Below are 18,837 nucleotides of genomic sequence, written 5' to 3' on the forward strand. Positions count from 1 at the left end.
AAACGTTACTTAGGGCCACAGAATTGTTACTTAGGGACAGACACAGAATTGTTACTGAGGGACACAGATTTGTTACTGAGGGCCACAGAACCGTTACTTAGGGCCACAGAAACGTTACTTAGGGACACAGAATTGTTACTCAGGGACAGACACAGAATTGTTACTGAGGGATACAGAATTGTTACTGAGGGACACAGAACCGTTACTTAGGGCCACAGAAACGTTACTTAGGGCCACAGAAACATTACTTAGGGCCACAGAAACGTTACTTAGGGCTACAGAAACGTTACTTAGGGCCACAGAATCGTTACTTAGGGCCACAGAAACGTTACTTAGGGCCACAGAAACGTTACTTAGTGCCACAGAATTGTTACTTAGGGACAGACAGAATTGTTACTGAGGGACACAGATTTGTTACTGAGGGCCACAGAACCGTTACTTAGGGCCACGGAAACGTTACTTAGGGACACAGAATTGTTACTCAGGGACAGACACAGAATTGTTACTTAGGGACACAGAATTGTTAATCAGGGACAGACACAGAATTGTTACTGAGGGATACAGAATTGTTACTGAGGGACACAGAACCGTTACTTAGGGCCACAGAAACGTTACTTAGGGTCACAGAAACGTTACTTAGGGCTACAGAAACGTTACTTAGGGCCACAGAATCGTTACTTAGGGCCACAGAAACGTTACTTAGGGCCACAGAAACGTTACTTAGTGCCACAGAATTGTTACTTAGGGACAGACACAGAATTGTTACTGAGGGACACAGATTTGTTACTGAGGGCCACAGAACCGTTACTTAGGGCCACAGAAACGTTACTTAGGGACACAGAATTGTTACTCAGGGACAGACACAGAATTGTTACTGAGGGACACAGAATTGTTACTGAGGGACACAGAATTGTTACTCAGGGACACAGAATTGTTACTCAGGGACACAGAATTGTTACTGAGGGACACAGAATTGTTACTCAGGGACAGACACAGAATTGTTACTCAGGGACAGACACAGAATTGTTACTGAGGGACACAGAATTGTTACTGAGGGACACAAAATTGTTACTCAGCGACAGACACAGAATTGTTACTCAGGGACAGACACAGAATTGTTACTGAGGGACACAGAATTGTTACTGAGGGACACAGAATTGTTACTCAGCGACAGACACAGAATTGTTACTCAGGGACAGACACAGAATTGTTACTGAGGGACACAGAATTGTTACTCAGGGACACAGAATTGTTACTGAGGGACACAGAATTGTTACTCAGGGACACAGAATTGTTACTCAGAGACAGACACAGAATTGTTACTCAGGGACACAGAATCGTTTAATTAAAGAGTATGTCAGAGAACATGCAGAGGAGTGGCAGAGGAGGCAATGTTTTAGGAGCGAGCAGACGTGGCAGCAGAGGAAGGGGTCGAGGCAGCACTAGTCGCAGCCAGAGGCCAGTGCTCCCGGTGTCATCCAGCGGTCGTGTCTCCACCGACAACCCTGCCGTCATCGATTGGTTGGCTCGGTCGTCTTCCTCTTCCCAGGTCACCTCTGACACCTACAGCCAACGGTCGGTGGGTACGTCAGACACAACCGTTAGTTGGCATGGCCCGGGAGCAAGCCCACTGAAATCACGTGTCCTCTACCTGCCCCTGTCCTTTGGTGTTCCCTCACCAAGCGAAGTATCGCATGCTGTGGGCTCAGCCCCACTGTACAGTGAGGAAGAGCTAACAGAGGGCGGTCAGGAACGGGGGGAGACATCCGCCTCTTCAGCAGCCAGGCGAAGAAGTAGTGGCGAGGAGAGTGGCTCGGTAGCCGGTCTAGGGACAGGTCTGTCTCCTGACCCACATGCAGCCGAGGGGGCTAGTAGTGAGGCGGAGACCCTAATTGATGATGATGAGGCTGATCGCACTTGGCTGCCTCGTCGTCATCAGGCTATTGCTTTCGCATCATCAGGAGAAGAGGGTGGCAGCTTGGCAGCGAGCAAAACAGTCGGTGGGTTGCCCAGGAGGCAGCAGGGTCGCAGCAGTGTCAGTGGAGGCAAACGGCCACGGAGTACAGCACCAGCTCCACTGCAGCCTACCACCACGGCCAGTAGTGGTGCCGGTGTGCACGGAGGAAGCAGCAGTCAGCCAGTGAGGAGTATCGGGGGCAAAGTTTCCTACTCGGCGGTGTGGCAATTTTTTGTCAAGCCGCCCGAGGAAGTAAACGTAGCCGTATGTCGACTATGTGGCCAGAAAGTCAAGCGTGGCCAGGGGGCCCATGTTGGGACTACAGCGTTGCGTCAGCATATGCAGCGTCGCCATTTGGTGGCCTGGGAAAACCGTGATAAAGATACGGCGGTTCTGCCTGCCCCAGCCCAGGGTTCCATTTTGTCATAGGGTGCTGGCAGATTACGGGCCTCCTATTGCTGCTGCCAGGCCTTAATCTGCCATGGGCCCCTGTACCGCCTCCTCATGCTGCTGCCAGGTCCACAGTGTCTCATGGGTCCCTGAACCGCCTCCCATTGCTGCTGTCTCCATCGCCACACTCTGCCATGTGCCACTTTCAGGTCTCCTCACACTGCTGGTGTGTTACATTTTTTGTCATAGGGTGCTGGCAGATTACGGGCCTCCCATTGCTGCTGCCAGGCCCGTAATCTGCCATGGGCCCCAGTACCGCCTCCTCATGCTGCTGCCAGGTCCACAGTCTCTCATGGGTCCCTGTACGGCCTCCCATTGCTGCTGTCTCCATCGCCACACTCTGCCATGTGCCACTTTCAGGTCTCCTCACACTGCTGGTGTGTTCCATTTTTTGTCATAGGGTGCTGGCAGATTACGGGCCTCCCATAGCTGCTGCCAGGCCCCTAATCTGCCATGGGCCCCTGTACCGCCTCCTCATGCTGCTGCCAGGTCCACAGTCTCTCATGGGTCCCTGTACGGCCTCCCATTGCTGCTGTCTCCATCGCCACAGTCTGCCATGTGCCACTTTCAGGTCTCCTCACACTGCTGGTTTGTTCCATTTTTTGTCATAGGGTGCTGGCAGATTACGGGCCTCCCATAGCTGCTGCCAGGCCCCTAATCTGCCATGGGCCCCTGTACCGCCTCCTCATGCTGCTGCCAGGTCCAGAGTCTCTCATGGGTCCCTGTACGGCCTCCCATTGCTGCTGTCTCCATCGCCACACTCTGCCATGTGCCACTTTCAGGTCTCCTCACACACTGCTGGTGTGTTCCATTTTTTGTCATAGGGTGCTGGCAGATTACGGGCCTCCCATTGCTGCTGCCAGGCCCGTAATCTGCCATGGGCCCCCGTACCGACTCCTCATGCTGCTGCCAGGCCCGTAATCTGTCATGGGCCCCTGTTGTCGCTTGTTGGCATATTCCGCTCGTTCAGATGCTCCTTCTCCTGCTACTCCTCTTCACGGATTCCGTCAGCAGTCTTTCTTGGAATCCGTTTCCAAGAGACAACAGTTTGCGAGCACGCACCCGACGGTGCAGAAGCTGAACGTTCTCCTGTCCAAGTTGCTGCTGCCAGGCTCGTAATCTGTCATGCGCCCCTGTACCGCCTCCTCATGCTGCTGCCAGGTCCAGAGTGTGTCATGGGCCCCCGTACCGACTCCTCATGCTGCTGCCAGGCCCGTAATCTGTCATGGGCCCCTGTGCCGCCTCCTCATGCTGCTGCCAGGTCCAGAGTGTGTCATGGGTCCCTGTACGGCCTCCCATTGCTGCTGCCAGGCCCGTAATCTGCCATGGGCCCCCGTACCAACTCCTCATGCTGTTGCCAGGCCCGTAATCTGTCATGGGCCCCTGTACCGCCTCCTCATGCTGCTGCCAGGTCCAGAGTGTGTCATGGGTCCCTGTACGGCCTCCCATTGCTGCTGTCTCCATTGCCACACTCTGCCATGTGCCACTTTCAGGTCTCCTCACACTGCTGGTGGTTTCCATTTTTGTCATAGGGTGCTGTATGGCCTCCCATTGCTGCTGCCTCCACCGCCACACTGTGGCTCCACACTCTGGTTTTGGCCCCGTGACTGCCCAAATGAGTGAAGTGTGCGGTGATTCTAAGATCGACGGCACTCATCTGCATGTCATACTGACTGTCAGTATTATTTCTCTTCCCCAGCAGACTCCAAGGGCATTTAAATTAAAGGTACAGTGTTCTGCACTAATATAAAGGCTCTCTGAAGCCTAGAAACACCCTTTTATAAGTTAAATTCGCAGCGAATATATTCGACTCGAATCGAAATTTTTTCACGAATTCGCCGAATCAGTCGAATCAAATTTTTGAATAATTCGCTCATCTCTAGTGCTGATACATGCAAAGTCCTGTTTCATATCTTTCATGCAAAGGCACCCCCTACTGACTTCAATGCAAAATTGTTTCTCATGGACTTACATGCAAAGTCGCATTCTTATTGACTTCAATTAAAAAAAGTCCCCTAGTGCCTTCAATTCAAAATTGTGTCTCATAGACTCTCATGCAAAAACACCCCCCTAGTGACTTCAATGCAAAACTGCATCTCATAGACTTTCATGCAAAGTCGTATCCCTTTTGACTTTAATGCAAAATTACCCTCTAGTGACTTCAATGCAAAATTGCCATCCACATTAATTAAATTACAAAAATAAAAAAACTGTCTTTTTTGGTTTTGGTTGTTAGCCAAGTGCATCCTGAATTTTCGGTTTCGGCTTTGACACCAGAATTTTCCTTTCAATGCACCATTAGTATTAACCCTTCCATATTTTAGCCAAAACATAAATAAAAATATTTGTTGTCTAACTATTCCTTGGCAGCTACTGTACCTGGTGTGGTAAACTGAAATCAATAAAATGTCTGCCAATGAGTAGTTAAAACTCAGTAGCAAAAATAACTAATCGCTAGTGTAGCCTTTTTTTTTTCCATTCTTCCCCCACATTGGCTTGGAGCGCTGATTGGTTGTCGGACAGCTACTGGTTTTCCAGTTGCTGTACACACTGGCCGAATGTTGACTGGTTTCTGTTGAACCAGCTGATAACGGCTGACATTCGGCCAGTATGTGCCAGCCTTTAGGCTGTTATAATTATCAAGTTGTCCCTCTCAGGAATAGGTGTTTGTGCCGTAATTTTGTTTGAGTCACCTCCAGAGAAATCAGAAATGGTAGGACAATATAAGGACCCATGAAGGCTGATTGTGCCCTGACCAAGCTCAGAGCTGGTACTTGACACTTTTTCCAGACTAGTTTTCTTCCCCATAATCCTGGCACCACCTTTGCTGTATTACAATATTTTTAATTTCTTCGGAGGTAGGTAGCCACACAGTCTAACATAAAAAATGCTTGCATTGCACAGTGTACATTCCCTTTGCTATGAGAACAGTCTCTACTTCTTTATTAAGTAAACCCCATTCTCTTAATTAGCCTTTTTCATAGAAGGAGAAAACTGAAGCAAGTGAGCTCTTTACAAAGATATGCTGTAGATACACACACTGTATTTGTGACTCTGTGGTCAGAGTGGCCTTTTAATGCAGCTTAATCATAGCTTGCATCTTTGTAGTAACATCAGCCTCATTATTGACAATCAGCAAAATGATGCAACGGCTATTTTGGAAATACTGAAAAACCCAAACCAACTGAGAAATGTGTGTGACTAATTGGCAATTTGAAGAGTTAACAGTATGATGGTTACTTTGAATTCCACCTACAGGTTCCTGTGCCATGTGATGAGATATGTTTCTGTAATGATTTCATAGGTAACTGATGTATGGCCTTTGAACTTGGCTTGTTATAGAAGAATCTTCTGCCACAAATATGCTTACAGTTATTTTGAACAGATAATGAGTCTGAGCATATTGGCTACAGCTTTTACTAAAGGTAAAAGTAAAAGAAAAAAATGGCTTATGTAAAAATGTAATTATAATATCTCTAACATACTCAGCTGCCAAAAAGAGAGTCATACAGTTCGATTGGCACTCTTTGTGCCCTAGTACATCTGCTGGCAGCTACCACATTACTTGAGGTTAGCCAATTGAAGAGCACAGATAATACATGCCTAGTTCATTCATCCCAGTTGGTGTTTGCCTACTGATACCTCATTCAGATGGCAGGCCACCCAGATGGCCAGATGTTATGCCACAGAATTCTTTTGGACCAGTCTGATTCTGGCTTTACAACCCAGAGAGTTGTTGACTCAGAACAAGAATGCAGCAATTGCAGTCAGAAATGTTTGAAATCCTGTTCTGTATATTTGTTCCAGGTCTGTTGTTTGCTAGTTAGTCAAACAAGGATCATGCTAGCAGACTAAACCTGTGCCGTAAAACAATGTAAAAAAAATGCATCTCCCATATTTGTGTCAGCACAAATTTCTGCCAAATAGTTGCTGAAATGCTGATGAAGTAAAACATAGAACTTTTTCAGAAAATTTGATGGGAAATTAACACAGGTAACAATGTTTATTTGAGGTAGTGGATATCACTTTGAATAACTCACAATTACATCAAAGGATTTAATTGAAAGGATCCTAATCTGGAAATCCCATTGGGTTGTACAAAATACCATTCTTGACCAGGGTTTCACAACCAGGGTTCCATGAAACCCAAGGGTTCCTCCAGAGGTTACTAGGGGTTCCTTGAGCAATGAGCAATTTCTGACTCTCAGATAAGTTCCCAGTAACACCACTGATCTTTTTAGCTATCTATAAGAGGGTAATTGTTCCCAATGACCACAAGTGTAAGGAGAATTCTTGCCATTGACCATCATACTAATGTACCATGAGTTGTAGATATAGTCATTTTTAGCAGGGGTTTTCTGAGACTGGAAAGTTATTTCAAGGGTTCCTCTGTGTTGAAAAAGTTGAAAAAGGCTGTTCTAGACCAGTGGTTCTCAACCTTTCTAATGCCACGACCCCTTAATACAGTTCCTCATGTTGTGGTGACCCCCAACCATAAAATTATTTTCGTTGCTACTTCATAACTGTAATTTTGCAGTGGGAGGACTAGTGCCACATCATTGGTGTCAGTGGAAGGAGTAGTGCCCCATCACTGATGTCAGTGGGATGAATAGTGCCCCATCGTTGGTGTCAGTGGGGGGAATAGTGCCCCATCGTTGGTGTCAGTGGGGGGAATAGTGCCCCATCGTTGGTGTCAGTGGGGGGAATAGTGCCCCATCGTTGGTGTCAGTGGGGGGAATAGTGCCCCATCATTGGTGTCAGGGGGGGGAATAGTGCCCCATCATTGGTGTCAGTGGGGGGAATAGTGCCCCATCATTGGTGTCAGTGGGGGGAATAGTGCCCCATCATTGGTGTCAGTGGGGGGAATAGTGCCCCATCATTGGTGTCAGTGGGGGGAATAGTGCCCCATCATTGGTGTCAGTGGGGGGAATAGTGCCCCATCATTGGTGTCAGTGGGGAGAATAGAGCCCCATCATTGGTGTCAGTGGGGGGAATAGTGCCCCATCATTGGTGTCAGTGGGGGGAATAGTGCCCCATCATTGGTGTCAGTGGGGGGAATAGTGCCCCATCAGTGGTGTCAGTGGGGGGAATAGTGCCCCATCATTGGTGTCAGTGGGGGGAATAGTGCCCCATCATTGGTGTCAATGGGGGGAATAGTGCCCCATCATTGGTGTCAGTGGGGGGAATAGTGCCCCATCATTGGTGTCAGTAGGGGGAATAGTGCCCCATCATTGGTGTCAGTGGGAGGAATAGTGCCCCATCATTGGTGTCAGTGGGGGGAATAGTGCCCCATCATTGGTGTCAGTGGGAGGAATAGTGCCCCATCATTGGTGTCAGTGGGAGGAATAGTGCCCCATCATTGGTGTCAGTGGGGGGAATAGTGCCCCATCATTGGTGTCAGTGGGAGGAATAGTGCCCCATCATTGGTGTCAGTGGGAGGAATAGTGCCCCATCATTGGTGTCAGTGGGAGGAATAGTGCCCCATCATTGGTGTCAGTGGGAGGAATAGTGCCCCATCATTGGTGTCAGTGGGAGGAATAGTGCCCCATCATTGGTGTCAGTGGGAGGAATAGTGCCCCATCATTGGTGTCAGTGGGAGGAATAGTGCCCCATCATTGGTGTCAGTGGGAGGAATAGTGCCCCATCATTGGTGTCAGTGGGGGGAATAGTGCCCCATCATTGGTGTCAGTGGGAGGAATAGTGCCCCATCATTGGTGTCAGTGGGGGGAATAGTGCCCCATCATTGGTGTCAGTGGGGGGAATAGAGCCCCATCATTGGTGTCAGTGGGGGGAATAGTGCCCCATCATTGGTGTCAGTGGGGGGAATAGTGCCCCATCATTGGTGTCAGTGGGGGGAATAGTGCCCCATCAGTGGTGTCAGTGGGGGGAATAGTGCCCCATCATTGGTGTCAGTGGGGGGAATAGTGCCCCATCATTGGTGTCAGTGGGGGGAATAGTGCCCCATCATTGGTGTCAGTGGGGGGAATAGTGCCCCATCATTGGTGTCAGTGGGGGGAATAGTGCCCCATCATTGGTGTCAGTGGGGGGAATAGTGCCCCATCATTGGTGTCAGTGGGGGGAATAGTGCCCCATCATTGGTGTCAGTGGGAGGAATAGTGCCCCATCATTGGTGTCAGTGGGAGGAATAGTTCCCCATCATTGGTGTCAGTGGGAGGAATAGTGCCCCATCATTGGTGTCAGTGGGAGGAATAGTGCCCCATCATTGGTGTCAGTGGGTGGAATAGTGCCCCATCATTGGTGTCAGTGGGAGGAATAGTGCCCCATCATTGGTGTCAGTGGGAGGAATAGTGCCCCATCATTGGTGTCAGTGGGAGGAATAGTGCCCCATCATTGGTGTCAGTAGGAGGAATAGTGCCCCATCATTGGTGTCAGTGGGAGGAATAGTGCCCCATCATTGGTGTCAGTGGGAGGAATAGTGCCCCATCATTGGTGTCAGTGGGAGGAATAGTGCCCCATCATTGGTGTCAGTGGGAGGAATAGTGCCCCATCATTGGTGTCAGTGGGAGGAATAGTGCCCCATCATTGGTGTCAGTGGGAGGAATAGTGCCCCATCATAGGTGTCAGTGGGGGGAATAGTGCCCCATCATTGGTGTCAGTGGGGGGAATAGTGCCCCATCATTGGTGTCAGTGGGGGGAATAGTGCCCCATCATTGGTGTCAGTGGGAGGAATAGTGCCCCATCATTGGTGTCAGTGGGGGGAATAGTGCCCCATCATTGGTGTCAGTGGGGGGAATAGTGCCCCATCATTGGTGTCAGTGGGGGGAATAGTGCCCCATCATTGGTGTCAGTGGGGGGAATAGAGCCCCAACATTGGTGTCAGTGGGGGGAATAGTGCCCCATCATTGGTGTCAGTGGGGGGAATAGTGCCCCATCATTGGTGTCAGTGGGGGGAATAGTGCCCCATCATTGGTGTCAGTGGGGGGAATAGTGCCCCATCATTGGTGTCAGTGGGGGGAATAGTGCCCCATCATTGGTGTCAGTGGGGGGAATAGTGCCCCATCATTGGTGTCAGTGGGAGGAATAGTGCCCCATCATTGGTGTCAGTGGGAGGAATAGTGCCCCATCATTGATGTCAGTGTGGTGGAGGGGGAAATAGTGCCCCATCTTTGGGGTCAGGGGGGGAAATAGTGCCCCATCGTTTGTGTCGGTGGGGGGAGGAATAGTGCCCCATTCTTGGTGTCAGTGGGGGGAGGAATAGTGCCCCATCGTTGGTGTCTGTGGGGGGGGAGGAATAGTGCCCCATCGTTGGTGTCTGTGGGGGGGAGGAATAGTGCCCCATCGTTGGTGTCAGTGGGGGGGAGGAATAGTGCCCCATCGTTGGTGTCAGTGGGGGGGAGGAATAGTGTCCCATCGTTGGTGTCAGTGGGGGGGAGGAATAGTGCCCCATCATTGGTGTCAGTGCGGGGGGGGGAGGAAATAGTGCCCCTTCATTGGTGTCAGTGGGAGAAATAGTGCCCCATTGTTGGTATTAGTCACACAAATGATGGGGCACTATTCCTCCCACTGACACCAATGATACTTACCTTGCTGACCCCTGCTCCAGCCTGGGCTCGCTCTCTCACTTACCTGTCAGCTGTCTTCCTTCTCTGGCCGCTCTCCTCTTCACTTACTCCGGCAGTTCCCTCGATCTTCTTAGATCTACGCGCGCTGCCGCTCGGCTCCTCCTCTCCAAGCTCCACCTCCTCGCCGGTGATTGGCCGCCTGTGTGCCTCTCCTGAGCTACAGTTCCGGTGGCCAATCAGCGGCGAGGAGGAGGAGTTGTTGAGGGATCCCGGAGGTGTGGCCAGGTGACAGGGCAGCGTGTCATCCCGCCCACACATCGACTGAGTCAGAGGAGCGGTGTCTCGGTTCCTAAGACCATCGGAAATATGTGTTTTCCGATGGTCTTAGGCGACCCCTGGGAAATGGTCGTTCGACCCCCAAAGGGGTCGCGACCCCCAGGTTGAGAACCGCTGTTCTAGACTAAAGTGTTCTTCTCTGAATCCTCCAATCTCCTTCTAATGCAATATGTCTTTTACACACTTTGTAGTATTTAGGATTAGTAGCATTTTAAGCTAAAGGACATGTTGCTTTTAATATCTAATGTAGAAAGCTATTTCTGTGTAATTGGGACAGAGACTAGGGATTCGGCACATTGTCAGAGATTAATATTTCTACTTACAGTATAATTAGGGGTGAGCGAATGTGCTTGGTTTCTGTTTAAAGGCCATTTGTCGAACCTATTGGAAATTTTGAAAATTGCAAATGAAAATCTGAACCCCATTGTCTGGGGGGGGGGGGTGAATCTTGAAAATGACATGCTTGGGAGATGACAGTACAGTTTGTTAGCTTCTATTTTGCAATACCACTTTGCTTTGTCTTAAAAGTTAAACACTTCACATCACTGGACCCTATCCTAGCTGTATTGTAAAGTGATATTGGCATCCACCAGCTCCCCCACAGCACTTTCCGCTTCGTAGACCACAAGTGCACTCAGGACAGTAAGCGGAACATCCATTCCCCATTCTCTTCTACCCTATATAAAGCTGGAAGCTCTGAGCTCTGAATGTTTATGGTTTCAGTGCTGTAATTCCCAGGCTGCTGTGGCCAGAGAAACAGCTACTCAACCATAATCTATGCTTGCTTAGCTGCAGGGGAGACATTAGGGGTCCAATAGACCCCTGTTATCCTTGTAAATAGGACCTGTCACCTTACCAATGCTAACTAGTAGGGGACTTGTTAGCCCCATTGTGATAGCAATAAAATTAAATAAAAATAACATTTGTTTTTAACAAATATAACAAAATATAAAAAAAACAATAAATACAATTAAAAGCAACTCCATATACACACCTTCATATGCAAAATGCGCACATAGGGCGTACATGTGTATGTGTTTATTGCCACAAATTTCAGAGTGAGAGTAATACCTCTAAGTCCCTCATTCATGGTTTACTGATGATGAGCTGTTAAGAGATTTAAAGCATACAGTTTGAGGCTTGACACATTTGATATCTATTTACTCTGCATGACCTCATCTTTTAATTTGTATTAACAAATTGGGGATTAAATTTTGTTTGTGTGCAATAAAAATAATTTTGATGTATTTTTTCTTGAAAATATAAATTTGATAAACTTTTTGTGCAAATTTAATACAACATATTTAATGCTACAGAGCCTCTGCTTTTCATAACATATATAATTTCTGGGAATAGTATGTAATTTTATAGCCAAAATGCAGACATTACATGTGTGCAAAAATGAAAAAAATGCTCTAGAGGGGTACTAATAATATTGATAAAATGTAAAAACAGACAGCACAAAATCACTTACAAACATATAAAAGTGACAGCAAACTAAAGACCAAGTGGTCCATTGAGTCTGCCCCATTTTTATTTCTAATTTATTATTATTTTTTGTAACTTTTGTTTAAACCAAATCCCAATCCCACAGAATCCACTCTCATGTTTGTATCCACTATTGTTGCCAAAATATTGAAAATATAGGTTTTTTGTATATGCTTGGTTGAAATTAGCTAGCATCGTGACAGAGACAATTGAAAGAGCTCTGCTGTGTAGGCCTTTTTTAATGTTTCTGCTGCTGACAGCACCATGCCTGCTGTGTATCAACCATGGTAAAAGTAACTGCCACATAGGTAACAAAGTAATAAGGAAACACGGGATTCTGCATTCAAAGAGAAAGAAAACATAGGGGTGGGTTGCAGCCAGTCAGAGGATATCACAGCGATCAGGTAACCAGGAACTAGGAATCCTGGGTCCTGATCGTCAGTATGGGACCTGGGGTTCCCAGTGATATTCCGGTCTCTGTGCTAGGAGTCAGCGCGCTCCCAGCACAAGGACAGATACGCATATATGCAGCCCCATGGAAAAAGCCAAGTGAGGCCACTCGGTCAGTGGAAAGGGGTTAAGCACTTTTGCAAAGAGACACGTCATGCCACTGTGTTAGGTTTAGTATTAAAAAAAAAAAATCAGCATAATATTGTACTGACTACACACGCTGTATTTAAGCAGATTTATTTTGCCCAATTTTGAACAGGAGAGACACCATTTTGTTGAAAAATTGGGTTTTATTTATATCACTGGAATTAGCCACTAAAATATTGTAGACACTACATATCCAGTATTAAATCACTTTGACTAGGCTGCTTTGTCAATGGGATCCAGACCAGCCAGTTTTTAATTAAACAAAAATCTGCATTATAGTGCCCTTATATTACGGTAAAAATGTACCCATTCCCTGGCAGTGGACTTTATCTCAACACCTTCACATCCAGTACAGGGCTATGTCATTTCATTGGTCTTCGTGACATCAGAGGGCTTTAAACCACCAGAGCATAGGGGAGAAGAGGCTGCCTGGACCAGTCAACAAGCAGAGGAGTGGAGGATCATGTAAGTAAAAGCACTTTAGTACCTACTGTAGACATAATGGAGTAGTTAACCCTTGCAGTGCTGGTGCAACCCCAGGATAATTTTTTTTCCGTGGAGCTCAGCTTTAAACTTACACTCAAATATCTGTTCAAATCAAAAATTAAGCAAAACAATATGCAGAGACATCTTTTTTGGAAGGCTACCACAAAAATAATATATCACATTTGTTATACACATAAAATAATTTGCAGTTAGCTGATACTTAAATGTTTTTACACATATTTATTAGGCAACTTAAATTAGACTACAGTTTATGGATTGTCTGTACATTTCTGGAGGTTTAGCAACACTGTGGGATTAATAGGCAGTAGGTAGGTATGTACCTCCTGTTTCTCTAGCAGTAGTAATGGTAGATTACACTCCTCTCTCCTGTTCATCTAAACAGGAACAAGTTTCTGCTAATGACTGAGCAGTAACAGCAAAATATTTTTCACTTACATTTTTATCTTTCCTGAACTGTAAGCATTCATGTTTGGTTTCCCCCCTACACACAAGCGTGGTATGAACTCTAGCAAATTCATTTGGTGTCTATTGTTCTGTAAATGCAGAGAGCAGCCTGTTGTCAGGAGGTGACTGTGTAATGGAAGCTACAGGCTGAGAAAGAAACCTTGACATTTTAGTAGATACGTTCGCAGGCCTTGTCTCAATTGCATTAAGCAACATCCTACAGTGAATAGCGTTCAAAAAAAGAAAACCGCAATACATAGCAACGTGATATACTGTCCGCAATGCAAAACAAAAGAGCGCGGTTTCTTTGTGTTATCTAAACACTAAATGGATTTTTTCAACAAAGGAGCTTGTTGTTCTTGTCTGCAACCATACAATTAAATTTCAAGGTGTTAAAATGCATTAATTCAGCAGGGATGGATAGCCTGTCATTCTCTGCTGTCATTTCTCATACTTTACTTTTTAACCACTTTGGTACACACAGTCCATTATATAACTCTTTTTCTGCTTCCACATTGTCGCCTTTTCCATATTTTAGCTTTGGTTGGATGCAATGCCTTCACTATGACAACTTAGAGATCTATTCAGCCTAATGTCTTCTTATCAGTTATCCTTGTGATTGTTATGCACCAATACTGCTGGGCAGCATGGTCAGCATTCTTGTGTTGCAGCACTAGGATCCTGGGATTAGTCATCATCAAAGGAGCTTAATGGAGTGTGTACATTTGTCTCATTTTCTCTCATTAATCCAACACTTAATAGTAGTAGACAATTTGGTGTCACCCAAAATAACAATACTGCATTTTGGTAGGGTCGATAGTTTATCAGGTGTTTTAGGTCACGAAAAAAAATGGCTTGACCAATAGGGTGAATGGGAAGGGATGGTCATAGTGCACCTATCCAACTGTGGGGGCTTTTAGGATTCTTCTTGGTAAACTGAGCCTAAATTCACCTAAATATAAGAAGTAGGGACAAGTTGCAAGTTCAATCCCATCCTACGTTTGGACTGAATTTTTCTTGTTTGGAGGTTCAGCAAATGGCTGGACTAAATTGGTGTTCAGTTGAGTTGAACTTCCAATGGCAGTGGGAAGCGAAACAGCAGCATTAGTACTGCTGCTGCTTCCCATCAGACCCAGATCCAAGCATTGAGTGGTTCCCCACCTCCCCAAACCATATCTGGCCAAGCACTCTCAGCAGGGATTTGGAACCTTGACAAAACACATTGTCCCAGTATTGGTGAGGACAAGAGCCAGCCTGGCTATTATATTATCTATAGAATTTATGGGCCACCCTACAAGGTTTCACCTTAACATCCATACCATACCCTCATCAAGGATAGGGATAAAGTATTTTTTTTATTAGGGGAACCCAATAATGTTTTTTTTTCTTTACAGGGTCTCCCATTAACATGCACAGTATCTCAGAGAAGTGAGTACACCCCTCACATTTTTGTAAATATTTTATTATATCTTTTCATGTGACAACACTGAAGAAATCACACTTTGCTACAATGTGATGTAGTGAGTGTACAGCTTGTATAATAGTGTAAATTTATTGTCCTCTCAAAATAACTTAACACACCGCCATTAATGTCTAAACCGCTGGCAACAAAAGTGAGTCCACCCCTAAGTGAAAATGTCCAAATTGGGCCCAATTAGCCATTTTCCCTTCCCAGTGTCATGTGACTCGTTAATGTTACAAGGTCTCAGGTGTAAATGGAGAGCAGGTTTGTTAAATTTGATGTTATCGCTCTCACTCTCTCATACTGGTCACTGGAAGTTCAACATGGCACCTCATGGCAAAGAACTCTCTGAGGATCTGGAAAAAAAGAATTGTTGCTCTTCATAAAGATGGCCTAGGCTATAAGAAGATTGCCAAGACCCTGAAACTGAGCTGCAGTACAGTGGCCAAGACCATACAGTGGTTTACCAGGACAGGTTTCACTCAGAACAGGCTTTGCCATGGTCGACCAAAGAAGTTGCACATGCTCAGCATCATATCCAGAGGTTGTCTTTGGGAAATAGATGTACGAGTGCTGCCAGCATTGCTTCAGAGTTTGAAGGGGTGGGGGGTCAGCCTGTCAGTGCTCAGATCATACACCGCACACTGCATCAAATTGGTCTGCATGGCTGTCGTTCCAGAAGGAAGCCTCTTCTAAAGATGATGCACAAGAAAGCCTGCAAACAATTTACTGAAGACAGGCAGACTAAGGAAATGGATTACTGGAATCATGTCCTGTGGTCTGATGAGACCAAGATAAACTTATTTGGTTCTGATGGTGTCAAGCGTGTGTGGCGGCAACCAGGTGAGGAGTACAAAGACAAGTGTGTCTTGCCTACAGTCAAGTATGGTGGTGGGAGTGTCATGGTCTGGGGCTGCTTGAGTGCTGCCAGCACTGGGGAGCTACAGTTCATTGAGGAAACCATGAATGCCAACATGTACTGTGACATACTGAAGCAGAGCATGATCCCCTCCCTTCGAAGACTGGGCTGCAGGGCAGTATTCCAACATGATAACGACCCCAAACACACCTCCAAGACTACCACTGTCTTGCTAAAGACGCTGAGGGTAAGGGTGATGGACTGGCCAAGCATGTCTCCAGACCTAAACCCTGTTGAGCATCTATGGGGCATCCTGAAATGGAAGGGGGAGGAGCACAAGGTCTCTAACATCCACCAGCTTCGTGATGTCATCATTGAGGAGTGCAAGAGGACTCCAGTGGCAACCTGTGAAGCTCTGGTGAACTCCATGTCCAAGAGGATTAAGGCAGTGCTGGAAAATAATGGTGGCCACACAAAATATTGACACTTTGGGCCCAATTTCGACATTCTCACTTAGGGGTGGACTCACTTTTTTTTGCCTGCGGTTTAGACATTATTGGCTGTATGTTGAGTTATTTTGAGGGGACAGCAAATTTACAGTTATACAAGTTGTACACTCACTACTTTACATTGTAGCAAAGTGTCATTTCTTCAGTGTTGTCACATGAAAAGATAGAATAAATTGTTTACAAAAATGTGAGGGGTGTACTCACTTCTGTGAGATACTGTATACTGGCCCCTTGTCTGGTATAGATGAAGGGAATCCCAGACCTGTTTGTTTATAAACAGAAGTAAGGATTTGGGAGCAGTCATTTGCCTGCAATTTAAACTGGCTTTGTAATGTCAGTTTTGCTGTAAAAGGAGTTCTGGGGACAGTTTACCTACTTCATATTCCCCATAGGTTTGCTGTTAAAGGGAACGGATCTATGATACAACTGATCATTCGAAAACCCAAGGTTATAAATATTGGTAATATAAAGCATTTGATGTTTTTGTTTGTTTACCAGTTTGATTTGCTCTGTACTTCTTTAATCCTCTTAATCCTCTTAAAGGATAAATGCACTTTTGTACCATTATCCTTAACTTACAGCCTTCTCAGCACTCTTCCAGACGCTAATATTCACTTGTCCCCAATCCAGAAATATCTTCACTGTGTGGCCCTCTGGAAGCTGAATATGGAATATGGAAGCCATATGTGTGAATGTCCTCTTCATAGGAAAGAATGCGATATAAATTTGCAGTTATCTCTTTACATTTTTTCTACCACAGTCATTTTCTCATATCATCTATGTTAAGCCTTGCATCCATATTTGAGGAAACCCTGTCATAAACAACACACAACTTTTGTATTATAATGTGCATGTACGTTGAACCTGCATCTGCAGATTTTGCCTCCAGCTCTTGCAATGGGTTGTACACAAAATTAAAATTACCTTTAAAAACATGGCATTATTGATTGCTTCCCTATAAAACATTATAATTACAAATTGTGTAATATGCACATATTTTAATACTGTGTTAATACATAATATTTTTTTTCACAACCTCATGTTGTTCTTGGTAGTATTTTTATATTGTACCTGCTCAAGCAGTAGCAAAATAGTAGGAAAGGGGAGTTAGAAAGAGTTTTGAAGAAGCATCTTGCATTTGCTTCAAGAGACACATTTGCTGAAAATAAAATAAAATTGGTTCTTCGTGAACCTCTTATCTGCAGATTAGCTGTTTTCAAAGAACCGGATGTGAGGTGGTTAAACAAGAACATCAGATCATATGAAAGATTGTTTGTCTTTATTATTAAATAACATTTAACTTACCACGGTAAGGAAACTGTGACCTTTCTAGAGCTTCTATTTGCTGCACTTTAATGGGAACATTATAAATGCCAGGAGAGAGAGCGCCGAGCAAGGACAAGCCGAGACTCAAACAAATTAAAGTTTGATACAGCCGGCGGAGGGAGGAACGGCGCTTGTGTATCTCTGTACACATTGTCTGCTGGTATATGACTTTCCTATCGCAAGCCTGACATTCAGAACACTGAAGACCCATGGGTGGCCTTTGTGCCTACAAAGTTAGCGTTATAGTCATCTAATTGCAGGCTTGATATGACCTGAGTTAAACTTTCAAGCACTGGAAGGAGAATGAATGGCACTGTTTGTTTACTGGACTCCAGACAAGCTGCTGTTCTGTTTTGGCATGTGCTGCTGATCAGATGAATTATGCACTTTCCGTAGGACTTTATTGCTGTGGTTATTCACAGATCAGTATCCAAGATGGAGGCAGATATTAAATTCAAAGCAGACTTTTCAGAAAAAAGAGAAACAGACTGCCCCTTGTTTCTTAAAGTGGAATCTGGGTTTGCTAACAATAAAAAAAAATACATTCCTGTGCAAGTCAGCTTTGCACACTACAAAGATTTTAGCAATCATATATTAGATTCTGAATGCTTTACTTATACTATTCCTCGCTTCTCAGGCTTTCTCCTCTTAATGAATCTGATCCAACAAAGCCATAACCTTCACTTCCCAAAGGACGCAGCTCTGTGACCTCATTCTGTACAATGCAGGACCACTGGTCCTACATTGTATGGGATGAACCTACAGCACAGGATGACAGACAGCAAAGGAGAGTGCCAGATGCCTGGAGAGCAAGGAATTAAGGTAAGTATAAAACCTTATTCATCATCCCTTAGACAAAATGGATGGTTAACCAGTTACATAGTTAGCCTGGCCGAAAAAAGACAAAAGTCCTTTCAGTTCAACCATTAAAAAAAAAAAAGTTATAATCCTATAACCACAGTTGATCCAGAAGAAGGCAAAAAAAACCCCAACAAAGCATGATCCAATTTGCTCCTGCAGGGAAAAAATATCCTTCCTCATCCCCCAAGAGGCAATCGGATATTCCCTGGATCAACTTTACCTATAAATGTTAGTATCCAGTCAGGGGCGGACTGACAACTCATGGGGCCCCTGGGCAATAGGGGATCATGGGGCCCCTGTGTCCTTGCCCAAACTCAAAAAAGCCTATGAAAAAGGTACCAGGGGCATCTCATGGGGCCCCCTACTGACCCTGGGCCCTCGGGCAGTGCCCGAGTTTCCAAATGGTCAGTCCGCGCCTGTATCCAGTTATATTCTGTGTATCTAAGAAAGAATCCAGGCCTTTTTTGAAGCAATCCACTGAGCTGGCCAGAACCAACTCTTGAGGGATTCTATTCCAC

The sequence above is a fragment of the Staurois parvus genome, unplaced genomic scaffold, assembly GCF_062004578.1.
Source record: "Staurois parvus isolate SC_StPar_1 unplaced genomic scaffold, SC_StPar_1.0 ptg001349l, whole genome shotgun sequence".
NCBI classification, from domain to species: Eukaryota; Metazoa; Chordata; class Amphibia; order Anura; family Ranidae; genus Staurois; species Staurois parvus.